Source organism: Hordeum vulgare, chromosome 5H (genome assembly GCF_904849725.1).
Source record: "Hordeum vulgare subsp. vulgare chromosome 5H, MorexV3_pseudomolecules_assembly, whole genome shotgun sequence".
NCBI lineage: Eukaryota > Viridiplantae > Streptophyta > Magnoliopsida > Poales > Poaceae > Hordeum > Hordeum vulgare.
The window spans coordinates 464279265-464294904 of record NC_058522.1 but is presented as its reverse complement, the minus strand read 5'-3'; positions in this window follow the sequence as shown (position 1 = coordinate 464294904).

Sequence of the window (15640 nt, the reverse complement as noted above, 5' to 3'; positions counted from 1 at the left end):
CTGGCCGACGGTGTCAAGGCGCCGGATCCAGAAGGATCAGACCCGAACTCGGTGACTCACGTGACCACTGAGTCTTGCCCCTCCTACATCCACCACACCGCACCGCAAGAATGAACCCCAGTCATCTACGCGCTCCGCACGCTGCCGCCAAGATCCGCATGCAATGCCACCGCACCCCGCGCTAGTTTGGCGCTTCATCACGAACGTGCTGGGGAACGTTGCATGGGAAACAAAAAATTTCCTACGCACACATAAGATCTATCCATGGTGATGACCATCTACGAGAGGAGAGATCGAATCCACTTACCCTTGTAGATTGTTAAGCGGGAAGCGTTAAGAAACACTGTTGATGTAGTCGAACGTTTTCGCGATCCAAATTGCAAGCCGTCCCGCGATCGAATCACGATCTAGCGCCGAACGGACGGCAACTCCGCGCTCAGCACATGTGCATCTCGATGACGATCTCCACCTTCTTGGTCCACCAAGGGAGACGAAGAAGTAGCTGAATTCTCCGACAGCACGACGGCGTGACGACGATGATGGTGGAGCTAATCTGGCAGGGCATCGTCGTGCACTACCGGAACAACCTACGGGGTGTCACGAAGTAGTGGAGGGAGAGGGGTTGCACCGTGGCTTAAGGTGCGGCTAGCCTCTCTCACCTCCACTATACATAGGAGGGAGGGAGGGGTCGCGTCCTAGGGAAAACCCTAGGGATTCGGCCGGCGCACCAAGGAGGGGGAAGAGTCCTCCTCCAATTCGGTTTGGTGGAGGAGGAGTCCTCCTCCTAGTAGGTTTGCCCCACCTCTCTCTCTTTTGGCGCATAGGCCTTATTGGGCTGACCTCCCAACCCACTAGGAGTTGGTGCGCCAACCATTAGGTCTATGTGGCCCTCTCCGGGTGAGTGGCCCCTCCCGATGGACCCCGGGAACCCATTCGTCACTCCCGGTACATTACCGAAAATATCTGAAAACCTTCCGGGATCCAAATATACCTTTCCTATATATCAATCTTTGTCTCTGGACCATTCCGAAATTCCTCGTGACGTCCGGGATATCATCCGGGACTCAGAACAACATTCGGTCACCAACATACATAATTCAACTATACCGAAACGCCACCGAACCTTAAGTGTGCAGACCCTGCGGGTTCGAGAACTATGCACACATGACCTGAGATACTCTCCGATCAATAACCAATAGCGGGACCTGGATGTCCATATTGGCTGCAACATATTCTACGAACATATTTATCGGTTGAACCTCTATGTCAAGGATCCAGTTAATCCCATATAACATTCTCTTTGTCCTTCGGTATGTTACTTGCCCGAGATTCGATCGTCGGTATCTCTATACCTATTTGAATCTCGTTACCACCAAGTCTATTTATTCGTTTCGTAATACAAAATATCGTGGCTAACTCTTTAGTCACATTGCTTGCAAGGCTTGTTGTGATTTGTATTACCGAGTGGGCCCCGAGATACCTCTCCGTCATACGAGTGACAAATTCCAGTCTTGATCCATGCTAACAGAACGGACACCTTCGGAGATACTTGTAGAGCACCTTTATAGTCACCCAGTTACATTACGACGTTTGATACACACAAGATATTCTTTCGGTGTCAGTGAGTTACATGATCCCATGCTCATAGGAACATATACTTGACATGCTGAAAAACAGTAGCAATAAAACAAAACAATCACATCCTACGTACATAATTCGGGTCTTGTCCATCACATCATTCTCCTAATGATGTGATCTAATTATCAAGTGACAACCCTTGTGTATGGCCAGAAAACATTGACCATCTTTGATCAACGAGCTAGCCTACTAGAGGCTTACTAGGGATAGTGTGTTGTCTATCTATCCACACATGTATCCGAGTTTTCAATCAATACAATTCTAGCATGGACAATAAACGATTATCTTGAACAAGGAAATATAATAATTATTATTTTATTATTGCCTCTAGGGCATATTTCCAATAGAACCGTCATCCCGCGCCAACCATGTCGTCTGAAGGGGAGAGGATCCTTTCCGCCACCCCTACTAGCTAGGCTTTGCCCGACGGCGTGGATGAAGGAGAGGCGAGGGAGTAGGCACGACTAGGGTTACCCCTTGGCCGCCCACGGGGACGACGGGAGGGCGTTTCAAAAATAATTGGTCCGCATGCATTAAAAAGAGTTGCAATGTTGTTCACATTTTAAATCGTAAATGCTTGTTCCCGATAACCATGTTCAAATTCCAATCTTAGTGTGTTTCCACTTGTTAAGCATATGGTAGTTTTTACAATGTTGCTTCTGCTTGGAGAACAGTAACATTTTTTGGTAAAACAATACACAAAACCGTCCTAATTAACTATGGTAAGAACAACGATATGCTATTCATTTTTTCTGAAAGATAAAAAGAGAGCTGCTACTATTCACTAGGAGAAGGCGATAAATAAACTGATGCTCGGTCAATTGAGAAATACCGGGCTATTAAGGACAGTAAAACCGAACCTAAAGCGAGCCATCTCAAGCTATCAGGAATTTTGGCCGTCCGATTCAAAATCTGGGTCATTCTCGGCCATCCAATCCATCGTGTTGCTCCCGCATGGGCCACTCCCGGGCCGGATGTCCGTGGTCGCTATTCCAGAAACCAAATCGGAAGCCTGTGCTTCATTGGCAGGATTTAACGTCTGATCCTACACACACGGTCGTGATGGGTTCACTGCATGCACGTTCCCCACATCCTCTCACGGTCACGCCCCCAATTCTCCCGATCTGATTGCTGCCGCCGCTAATTCTTCTTTTCCATGGTAGGTAGTCCCTCACAAACCCTATCGCCGTCTGTGGCGGCGGCGACGGATGGTGTCAGGCCGGAGTCCAAGACGAGGCAGATGGCGGCGACGGCGAGCCACCACCCTCGTCCGATTCAAAATCTGGGTCATTCTCGGCCATCCAATCCACCGTTGTTGCTCCCGCATGGGCCACTCCCGGGCCGGATGTCCGTGGACGCTATTCTAGAAACCAAATCGGAAGCCTCTGCTTCATTGGCAGGATTTAACGTCTGATCCTACACACACGGTCATGATGGGTTCATTGCACGCACGTTCCCCATATCCTCTCACGGTCACGCCCCCAATTCTCCCGATCTGATTGCTGCCGCCGCTAATTCTTCTTTTCCACGGTAGGTAGTCCCTCACAAACCCTATCGCCGTATGTGGCGGCGGCGACAGATGGTGTCAGGCCAGAGCCCAAGACGAGGTAGATGGCGGCAACGGCGAGCCACCACCCTCCCAGTGACGCGATCAACGTCATGGCAACTTCTGCGTCACCCTCACCCGACCTTGAACCCGAGCAAAAGAGTCCATCTCTACTCGTGAGCTCTCCTGGATGGCGTCCCTAGGCGAGAGGCCGTGACTCTGCGCTCCTCCGCGCCGTTTGTTCCTTCCCCTGCAATAGCACGGGTGAGCTATCTGTCTCTCTCCCGCAACATCAGTCCTAGTATAGATCCAACGCTGCAACCCCTCTCATCTGCAATCTCAGTCGACGGCTCCACGCCTTCCATGTCGCCCAACCCCAGCACCCCAGTCAGTTTACCAATCCACCAAAGGGGCAGACTGGCAGACTGCAACGTGCTTAGGCCCAATCACGGTAGCTCACGCTCTCAACCGAACTCTCTCTCATCTCTCTCTCTCCTCTCTCTCATCTCTCTCTCTCTCTCTTGCAGCCGTATATGATTAGAAATGTATATTACTTGAGACAATTGACCATCTAAGTTTCGGTGCAAAAAATAACAATTGACCATCTATTTAGCACCAAGTAGCGAATCACATTTGATCAGGAATGGTTTCCTTTGGTGTATAATGGATCGAATCATGGAGAAGATTTAAACTGCAATGTCTTTCAATTTTTCTGAACTAAACTTCTGCACTTTTGCCTACATGCTTATGCTTAGTTTTTGGTTCGGACGATTCTGCTCCGCACTGAGAAAGCGTTCATTGGTGTCAAATGAGCCAATGCACATCCAAATGTAGGCATGCAAGTCAACATTCATGACCGCAAGTGGAGCAATGGTGGCCATGATGCGCATGGGTAGGCTCCATTCTTTGTTCTAAGAAAACTCTCTTTCTGGTTAAGTCTTCATAACACTTGCTTCATTAAACTATTAGGCTTGTGATTTCCTTAAGAATGTGCATGTCACGTGACACAATGCGGGAGAGGAATCATTGTACTCAATCAGTCTTTATTTTCTAAGCGTGAGAACTTTGTGTGAAGAGTATAACATAGAGTCACTTTAGCAGATGCCATTAACCTCAATGTTACAATTGATGTTCATGTGAAGCTACCATAAAATTCGAGTTTGTTATAAATCTGTTGGTTCAAGAGCCACCCAAACTGTTCACTATTTTATATTTCTATAATTAATTTACGAATGTAAGAGGCATTGGAATTAATAGATGTTGGATATGATTATGTTTCCTTTATGTTCTCTCAATGTTAGTTCACTAACCATTTTTATACGAAGTGAAGGTATTATTCTACATATACAATAACTCACTCCTTCGTTATGTACTTTTGTTTGTATATTACAGCTCAACTCAACAACGTTTTTATAAGCCAAAGTTGGTAGTTGGAGTAGTACATAATTCAAGGTTAAGAATGAAATACTATTTGTGACTTTTTTTTCTATTAACACCAAGCATGCATCTGTGCTTTATTGGTTGGGTAACCCACTTAACCATGGACTCATCTCTTTTTTTGCAAGGCTTTGAACAATATAAATACTATTATTGGGTTAATACTGATTGGAAAGGTTCACATCTCAATTTCCCAGGTAACATACTTCACTTTTCATTTTGGCGTTGTGCTAACATAAGAGATAATTTGCTTAATTACGGTGAGCTATGTTGTTGGATTCAGTTGAGCATTTTCACATCAATAATTTCTTAGACTATTGTTATGTGCCATTTAAATTAGAACTCTTGTTCATGCCATGTTTACATGTTGATTTCCGTCGTATGCAGCCTGACTTTGATTAAGAATTCACAAGCCTAAGTGTGAACATCATTGTCACTAGGGGATTTTTCTTTTAGTTCTTTTGGATGCACAGGCAACATTGAGTAATTCCATCTCTGCATGCTTTTGGACAGCTTACTGGTATGTTATTTACTTGGGTTTTAACATCTATTACCTTCGTCCCAAATTAGTTGCATTACATTTTTCTAGACATGGATGTATCTAGACACTGGGAATATAATTTATGCAAACGTTGTTGTAAACCAGTTGTTGAATAAATCATTCTTGTCAGCACTGCACATGTTGTTATGCTGTCTAGGAAGGCAATGGGTCCAGGGTGTCTTCAGTGCTCCATGATATACCTGCACTGTGTTGTAGACTTGTAGTACTAAGAACTGTTTTGCTTCCTGATTTCGATTTTATGTTTGCTTCATTATCCACCGTGCCACTTGTGGGCCGTGCTATTTAAAAGATTACACTACATTCAAAATTCAAGCACCAACTTGAAGCTAATTAGACCGAAGAAAAAACCATGTCCCAGCGTACTACACAATACTTCCCAAAAAAACCAATTAACATTACTACCTCTTCTAGCCCTAAAAGAAGGCATGCATCTCATCTATTGTGCTAACAAAGGTATATGTTTGTGGCTAAAAAAATGTATATGTTCATGCAAATTAATTTCTTCATATATATTGAAGAAATTCCTAACACTCCATCGCATAAATAGATGGGCGCAGCAACACGCGCCATTAATGATCTAGTAATCTTTACAAAGAGCACATCTCACCTAGCAAAGCTAGGGCTCATGCACAACCGAACATACATAAACGTCCAAAAGCAGACATAACACAAACTAAAAGACAAACGTAGCATCATCGTATATCACCTACTGTGCACACGGCCCGACGACTTTGACTTCTATTCAACCTCGTCAAAGAGCAATACTCGACCATCTTGGACAAGGCCGCCACAAACATGTTTGACGACATCACCATCACCAAAGAAAGACGACATGTCCGACGAAAGAGGAGCAAACATGTGTCTCTTCGATCACGAGAGGGCGCCCAACATGACTCGCCTTGCACCGCAAGCATATCGTGTGTGCTCCAAGTGCCCACCACCATCTCCCCTGATGGACGTGCCGCCGAGGGGTGCTCCTGCTGCACCCCCATCAACCAAACGACCGGCCCCAGACGGATGCATCACCAACGACTTCAAGCTCACCAAAATGTTGCCGCTTCAGATTTACTGCATCACCACAAACCAAGTGCTCCCGACAACAGACTTGACTCCAAGGCAATGCTTCCAATAAAATAATGATACCAAAGACGTCACCATTACACACGGTTTTCACCGAAGACAAGAACGTGAAGCAGGAAGAGGCGTCAGATCCCCTCGATGGCGCCCCCAACAAGGAAAAATCGCACCCGAGGGCATCATTTGCCACGAGCCCATACCGACGTCGAGCATGACTTTTGTCAGGAGCCAAGCAACTATGCCGGGACGACCTCGCCAACACACCATCACCAAGCCGGAGCAGTAGACGCGGCCTAGATTTTGTCCAACTCATCGCGTGCACAACCCAAATCTTCACCACACATCGTCATGCACATCACATCAGTCGGTACACACGGTGTCATATCTGGATGTACACTATCTTTTTTCTGACACATTTTATCTAACTCATTTCACTTGTTTTGGTAACATATTTCACTCGTTTCAATATTATATTTCACACATTTCACTCATATCATCGTTTCAATAACAGATTTCACTCGTTTCAATAACATATTTCAATCATTTCATTCGTTTTGTTAACATATTTCACTCATTTCAATATCATATTTCACACATTTCACTCATTTCATCGTTTCAATGATAGATTTCAATCATTTCAAAAATTAATTTCATCTCGTTTACTCATTTCACTCGTTTTCCATAACTAATTTCACTTGTTTCAAATAACTAATTCACTCGTTGCAATAATAGATTTAACTCATTTAAAAATTCAAAGTAGCTCAAATATATTCAATATTAGTCCTATTCTAAAGGTCTTTGTTTCATGATTATAGTGAAGTAATTTATTTTAAAATTGAAATATTGGTTTAGAAGATATAAATAATTTAAGTTAGGAAAGGTGAAATAAAATGGACGGATTTGTTTTTGAGGGAGAAGAGAGAAGAAAGAGAGTGAACAGATGTGACACCATGTATACTGGCTGATGTGATATGCCAGGCGACGTGTGATTGTGCGATGGAGATTTGGATTGTGCAGTAGTTAGGCATAGCCATATTCGTGGTACACACCACTTGCTACACCGCACAAGAACGAGCTGAAGCATCACCGACGCGCAAACCCGGCACCGCGGACCACCATCCCGTCAGGGAGCCATGGATTTTTGTCCAAGAGGACCACCTGCCTAGTGCAATTGATAAAAAAGACTATCCCTAAATCAGATTGTCAGAAAAGACCACCTAAACCGTGGAGACGGACACGTCAGCCAACACATGACACGTGCCGCCATGAGCGGAGACGGCAGTCCGTCATCACATGACCAAGCGGCTGGCGTTGCGATACCTGTCTAGAAAAACAGCGACGGAACAGGATCAAACGGTGGACCATGCCGCCACACAGCCATGCGAGAGGTTGTGAGTAGATGAGCCTTGTCGCCACCCATTGAGACGGCATGCAGATGCATTATGTTAATAGGAAAAGTAACAAATGATCTCAATAGATGCAACTTTGACAATACTACAAGCGATAGTGATTTGACATATGCATATGCATTTTATTTCACGAGGATAGAAGAATCATGCTTTGGTAATTGCTCTAAAATTAGAGTAATCAATTCAAAAGGCCCAAGCAAGCACCTTTGGCCCTGTCTGGATACTCTAACCTGGTTAGAGTTAGAGTTAGATTCTAAACCTTAAACTAACCTGAACTAACTCTAACTTTAAAGGTGTTTTGATGGAAGGGTTAGATGAACAATAAATGTTCTTTTTTAATTATTTGGCTACTTTGGACATCTCTTTCCCTGAACCCCACCTACTCTAACGCAAAAAAGCACCTCTTGGATGGGTTAGAGTTTTTGAATGGTTATATGCATCTAACCAACTCTAACCCACCTGTTTGGATCTTTGAGGGTTAGATGGTTTAAATCTAACCCACTCTAACTCTAACCCTAGGATCCAAACAAGGCCTTTCATGGCGATCAAAGATCATCATTGAAGAAAGTCCAGCGGGTGGTGCGCCCACAGAATCCGCAAGCTTTAAAATACTTCGCTACAGAGTATACAATTAACCTGGTTGTGTTGTGCGAGTAGGGCAAACATGTATCTGCATGCCGTCTGGATGGGTGGCGGAGGCAGCCTGCCTGGCTGATTGGCGGCAAGGCCCACCGGCTGATCCTGTTTGGGCTGGTAAAGTATCGCCCGCCGCATGGCCCTGTAGCGGCAGGGGCTGCTGCCTCCACCGGAGGCGGCAGGTGTCATCCGTGTCGGTTGGCACCTCTGTTATGATTTAGGTGGCCTTTTCTTGCAATTTAATTCGGGATGGTGTTTTTTGTCAATTGCAATGCTTTTGAACAAAAAATCAGGAGCCACCATGCAACCCTGCTGCAGACGGTCGCCTGCCGAACCACCTCCACGCCTCCGGCCGCCATAGCGCCAGATCCCCGGCAGATCCAGCCGCTCCAGGCCAGAGGCCGCTAGACGGGGCGAGCGCTCTCCCACCAGTATCACCCTCAAACAGCGACGCGCGCGTCCGCGTCGTCCCTGGCGACCACGCCGTACAAACAGTGCCTAGCACCTCCACGTTGCAGCGAGGGCACGCACGCACACGCTGCTGGACGGGCGCATGGCCAGAAGCTCCATCCCGCTCCCAATGGGTGCGCATCGGGCGGATGCGGGGCGCGCAGACCGCGAAGCTCGAGATCTCCTCGACGCGTCAAGCAGCAGCCCTACACTGCCGCGCCTCACTAGCAGGGGAAACGCCCCGCCTTCGCCTTCCTCTGGGCCGGACCGGGCTTCGCCGGCGGGCGGGTTTTTTCACTGTTTTAACCCACGAGACGAAAATAATGTATAGAATGAACTCGATTTAGAAGTATTTCATGATCTGACCTTTTTAAAACGCTATAATTCACGACGTTGCTGTCCCACTACAAAACGTCAGTCTATTATGACGTTTCCAACCACAACCAAAAGTCAGTCTACTGTGGCGTTTTCAGCCACAACCAAAACGCCAGCGAACGTTGCACGTCATGTGGCAACGTAGCCGGCGTTTCTAGCCACGCTAAAAACGCCATGGACTTTAATTTGGCACATGCATATCCTCGTCCCTACCAACCTGCATGCTGCAACCTATATGCATGGCTTCATCTTTTGTAGTGGCGTCACATGTTGTAAGCTGCATGTATGGCCTCGTCTTTTGTAGTGGGCGTCACATGCATGCATGGCCTCGTCTTGGTTAACATAGTCTGCCTAGTGATCTTGAGACATGTGCGGCCGCTGCCGCTGCTGCTAATGGCCTCATTAATGTCTTGCAATTGCGAACAAACACCCAGACATTGACCCTGTTTGGATCCTAGGGTTAGAGTTAGAGTTGGTTAGATTGAACTCATCTAAGCTTCAAAAATCCAAACAGGATGGGTTAGAGTTGGTTAGATGCATCTAACTCACCTAAAAAATCTAACCCACCCAAGAGGTGTTTTTTGGGTTAGAGTTAGGTGGGGTCCAGAAAAAGTTACTTTTCTCTCTCCCTCCATCACACAAAATCCTAGATAAAGGAGTCAAATGATTGGAAAAAGTGCATTTATTGGCAATCTAACCCTTCCATCAAACACCTCCTTGGTTAGAGTTAGTTCAGTGTTAGTCTAGATTTAGAATCTAACTCTAACCTCTAACCGAGTTAGAGTATCCAAACAGGGCCATTGTTACTACTATCTAATACTCCCTCCGATTCTTTTTTGTTTGGGTATAACTTTTGCTCATTTTTTCCTAATTAGTCTGCGTACTACCTTTTGCTCGTCATTATTTCCATCTCTGCCCCCCCCACCTGCCGCATACGCTTTCATTACTTTGGCAGAAGCACCAGCACTCCAACCAATCAAAGCGGCATGCAAACGGGCCCATGGCGCATGCGTGTGGGAAAGAGAAACATGTTGAAGCAGCTACCCAATCCGTTGCATGCAGTGATCAAACAAATTGTGCTATCTTCATGCATGCACAAGGGCAAACTAGTCCAAAAGATACATAACAAGGACCTCCTTGGTATCTGTGCTTCTTCTTAAGGCATCTTTAATAGTCGTACGATCATCGTTGATAAAATTGCCAAATAGATGATTTTAATGACATGTCTCATAATAAAAGAAGAGAGATAATTGAATCGTATGAACTTATAGCAACGGTTCAGACACAAGCTCCGAGGCAAACATGGTTATTTCTTCAACATTTAGTGGACCCCTTAGTTATTTTACATAAGGTTAACATACACTCCATTAAAGAACTTGTATAATGTGCTGTTCGCTGCTGACATGGACACTTATACCAATAATTAAACATACAGACAATTGGAGATGCTCTTATGCGCAGAGAATTGAGGATCGGAGGGAGTACTGCTCCTTTCTTGTTTAGTTTAGCTGTGCATGCAGCATAGTGCTGGTAGGGGCAGAGGAGGAGACTAGATGGGTCGGGTGTTGAGTTGAGAGGTGAGGTGAGACTAAGAGGGAGGAAGGCATGGCATATAACAGGGTACCTGAACATTAATGCATGCATGTGTGGCCACTAAAAAAACAAAGCCATGCATGCAGGTTGGTAGGGACGAGGCTATGCATGTGAAGTACTACCCCAACGCCAATGTCCATGGCGTTTCTAGCCTGGCTAGAAACGCCGGCTACCATGGCGTTGCCACATGACGTGCAACGTTCGGTTAGGCTGGCGTTTTGGTGGTGGTCGAAAACGTCACAATAGACTGACGTTTTGTAGTGGGACAGCAATGACACGGATTGTGGCGTTTCAAAAAGGATCAGATCATGAAATACTTCCAAATCGAGTTCATTCTGTGCATTCTTTTCGTCTCATGGGTTAAAACAGTGAAAAAATGCCCGACGGGCGCCCTCTGGCAACGACCAGACTGTAGAAGATGTCGTTGTTATCTACGTACAATAGGCCATTCATAATCACTGTCGCGTACATATATGGCCGCCAGTTAATATACATTGTCAGTAAACAATAAGAAGATGCCGTTGTAAACACCCATCGGATTTCCCTTAGGCCTTGTTCGGTTTCTTTAAATTTGAAGAAGTTTGGAGGGGATCGACACTAGTGGAAAACGGGCATCTGGCCGGGACCCTCTGGGCCGGGACTAAAGGCCCGGCCATGTCGCCCCAATTCTCAATGCCTCCCTCGAGGCTTTAGTCCCGGCCCGTAAGGAGCCCAAACCGGGACTAAAGGGCTACGCGGCGGGCAGCCCGCATGTGCGCCACCTTTAGTCCCGGTTCGTGTCTCAAAACGGGACTAAAGTCCTCTGCCTATATATAGCACAGCCCCCCTCTCCCCTCTTCCTTGCATTTTTCTTGGATGGAGGATTGTGGGTGGGTGCTAGCTCTCCACTTTTTTTGATGCACTAGAGGTGTTTGTTGTAATGTCTGTTAGAGCGATGCCGCTTTAGTTCACCGAACACAACTACGATATGAGATGCCTGAGCCACGCTTAAACCTCTTCCTCTTTATTTCTACTTATTCTAAAAGGTTAGCAACTATATTTCCTCGTTTAGACCGTGCGGTACTAATTTTTAGGATCGTGATTGTATTTGATATACTATCGTATAACACAGATGAGCCATCCATGAATGTACGGTGATCGACGCACATCCACTTACAAAGAAGGCGTGCATTCTTTTCGAGATGCAGCCGATGCGAACAAGCATGGTGGTGGCTATATGTTTTGTCCATGTGTTGAATGTCGGAATGAGAAGGATTACACTTCCTCAAGAGTCATTTAGAGCCACCTGCTTCGGTCCGGTTTTATGTCGGGCTATAATGTTTGGACCAAGCACGGAGAAAGAGGGGTTATGATGGAAGACGACGATGAAGAAGAAGAGAACGATGATGACAACTACCGATCTATGTTCCCTGAGTATGCTGATACCGCAATGGAAGACAATGAAGAAGAAGATCAGGATGAAGAACGGGAACCAGATGAGCCCGCTGATGATCTTGGCCGGGTCATTTCTGATGCACGGCGAGGTTCCGACACAGAAAAGGAGAGGTTGCAGTTCGAGCAGATGTTATAGGACCACAAAAAATTGTTGTACCCAACTTGTGAAGATGGCCAGAAGAAGCTGGATAGCACACTGGAATTGCTGAAGTGGAAGGCAGAGACCGGTGTGACTGACTCGTCATTCGAAAAGTTGCTGGTACTGATGAAGAAGATGCTTCCAAGAAAGAACGAATTGCCCGCCAGTACGTACGAAGCAAAGAAGCTTGTCTGCCCTCTAGGATTAGACGTGCAAAAGATACATGCATGCCCTAATGACTGCATCCTCTAACGCGGTGAGAAGTACGAGAATATGGATAAATGCCCGGTATGCACTCCATTGCGGTATAAGATCAGAAAAGATGACCCTGGTGATATTGAGGGCGAGCCACCCAGGAAGAGGGTTCCTGCCAAGGTGATGTGGTATGCTCCTATAATACCACGGTTGAAACGTCTGTTCAGAAATAAAGATCATGCGAAGTTGTTGCGATGGCACATGGAAGATCGTATGAAAGACGATAAGTTGAGGCACACCGCTGATGGTCGGCAGTGGAGAAAAATCGAGAGAGAGTTCCCGAGATTTGCAGCTGACGCAAGGAACTTATGGTTAGGTCTGAGTACAGATGGCATGAATCCTTTTGGGGAGCAGAGTTGCAGTCACAGCACCTGGCCCGTTACTCTATGTATCTACAACCTTCCCCCTTGGTTGTGCATGAAGCGGAAGTTCATTATGATGCTAGTGCTTATCCAAGGTCCAAAGCAACCCGGCAACGATATTGATGTGTACCTAAGGCCATTAGTTGATGAACTTTTACAGCTGTGGGCCGAACCAGGTGTACGTGTGTGGGACGAGCACAAACAAGAGGAATTTGACCTTCGAGCGTTGCTTTTCGTAACCATCAATGATTGGCCTGCTCTTAGTAACATTTCAGGACAGTCAAACAAGGGATACAATGCATGCACGCACTGTTTGGATCAGACAGAAAGTATATATCCGAACAAATGTAGGAAGAATGTGTACCCGTACAATCGTCGTTTTCTTACGCCCAAGCATCCCTTAAAGAAAAAAGGCAAGCATTTCAATGGCAAGGCAGAACCCCGGGGGAAGCCTGTCATCCGTACTGGTGCTGAAGTATTTGATATGGTCAAAGATTTAAAAGTAATCTTTGGAAAGGGTCCTGGCAGCCAACCTGTTCCTAACGGCCCTGATAAGCGCGTACCCATGTGGAAGAAGAAATCTATATTTTGGGAGCTACCCTACTGGGAAGTCCATGAGGTCCGCTCGGCAATCGACGTGATGCACCTGACGAAGAATCTCTGCGTGAATATTCTAGGCTTCCTGGGCTTGTATGGGAAGTCAAAAGATACACCGGAAGCACGGGAGGACCAGGAACGTCATAAAGGAAGAGATGGCATGCATCCAGGACAGTTTCAAGGGCGTGCCAGCTACGCTCTTACTAAGGAGGAGAAGGAAATCTTCTTTGAAGTCCTTTTCAGTATCAAGGTCCCGACTGGCTTCTCGTCGAATATAAAGGGAATCGTAAATATGAAAGACAAAAAATTCCAAAACCTAAAGTCTCATGACTGCCACGTGCTTATGACGCAATTGCTTTCGGTTGCATTGAGGGGAATTCTACCGGGAAATGTTCGCGTGGCAATTGTGAAGGTATGTGCATTCCTCAATGCAATTTCTCAAGAGGTAATCGATCGAGAAAGTCTATCAGGGTTACAGATTGATGTGGTCCAATGTCTGGTCAGCTTTGAGTTGTTGTTCCCGCCATCCTTCTTCAATATAATGACACACCTCCTAGTTCACCTAGTCGAAGAGATTAGAATTCTCGGTCCTGTGTTTCTACACAATATGTTCCCCTTCGAGAGGTTCAAGGGAGTCTTAAAGAAATATGTTCGTAACCGTGCTAGGCCAGAAGGATGTTGGAATTATGCCCTAGAGGCAATAATAAATATAGTTATTATTATAATTTCTATATCAAGATAATCGTTTATTATCCATGCTATAATTGTATTGAATGAAGACTTATTTACATGTGTGGATACATAGACAAAACATTGTCCCTAGCAAGCCTCTAGTTGGCTAGCCAGTTGATCAAAGATAGTCAGTGTCTTCTGATTATAAACAAGGTGTTGTTGCTTGATAACTGGATCACGTCATTAGGAGAATCACGTGATGGACTAGACCCAAACTAATAGACGTAGCATGTTGATCGTGTCATTTTGTTGCTACTGTTTTCTGCGTGTCAAGTATTTGTTCCTATGACCATGAGATCATATAACTCACTGACACCGGAGGAATACTTTGTGTGTATCAAACGTCGCAACGTAACTGGGTGACTATAAAGATGCTCTACACGTATCTCCGAAGGTGTTCGTTGAGTTAGTATGGATCGAGACTGGGATTTGTCACTCCGTGTGACGGAGAGGTATCTCGGGGCCCACTCAGTAATACAACATCACACACAAGCCTTGCAAGCAATGTGACTTAGTGTAAGTTGCGGGATCTTGTATTACGGAATGAGTAAAGATATTTGCCGGTAAACGAGATTGAAATAGGTATACGGATACTGACGATCGAATCTCGGGCAAGTAACATACCGAAGGACAAAGGGAATGACATACGGGATTATATGAATCCTTGGCACTGAGGTTCAAACGATAAGATCTTCGTAGAATATGTAGGATCCAATATGGGCATCCAGGTCCAGCTATTGGATATTGACCAAGGAGTCTCTCGGGTCATGTCTACATAGTTCTCGAACCCGCAGGGTCTGCACACTTAAGGTTCGACGTTGTTTTATGCGTATTTCAGTTATATGGTTGGTTACCGAATGTTGTTCGGAGTCCCGGATGAGATCACGGACGTCACGAGGGTTTCCGGAATGGTCCGGAAACGAAGATTGATATATAGGATGACCTCATTTGATTACCGGAAGGTTTTCGGAGTTACCGAGAATGTACCGGGAATGACGAATGGGTTCCGGGTGTTCACCGGGGGGGGCAACCCACCCCGGGGAAGCCCATAGGCCTTGGGGGGTGGCGCACCAGCCCTTAGTGGGCTGGTGGGACAGCCAAAGAAGGCCCTATGCGCCATAGGAAGAAAATCAAAGAGAAAAGAAAAAAAAGAGGAGGTGGGAAAAGGGGGAAGGACTCCTCCTTCCAAACCTAGTTGGACTTGGTTTGGAAGGGGAGGGTTGCCCCCCTTGGCTCGGCCGAAGTCCTTGGGGGTCCTTGGACCCCAAGGCAAGGCTCCCCCTCTTCCCCCTATATATACGGAGGTTTTAGGGCTGATTTGACACAACTTTGCCACGGCAGCCCGACCACATATCTCCACGGTTTTACCTCTAGATTGCGTTTCTGCGGAGCTCAGGC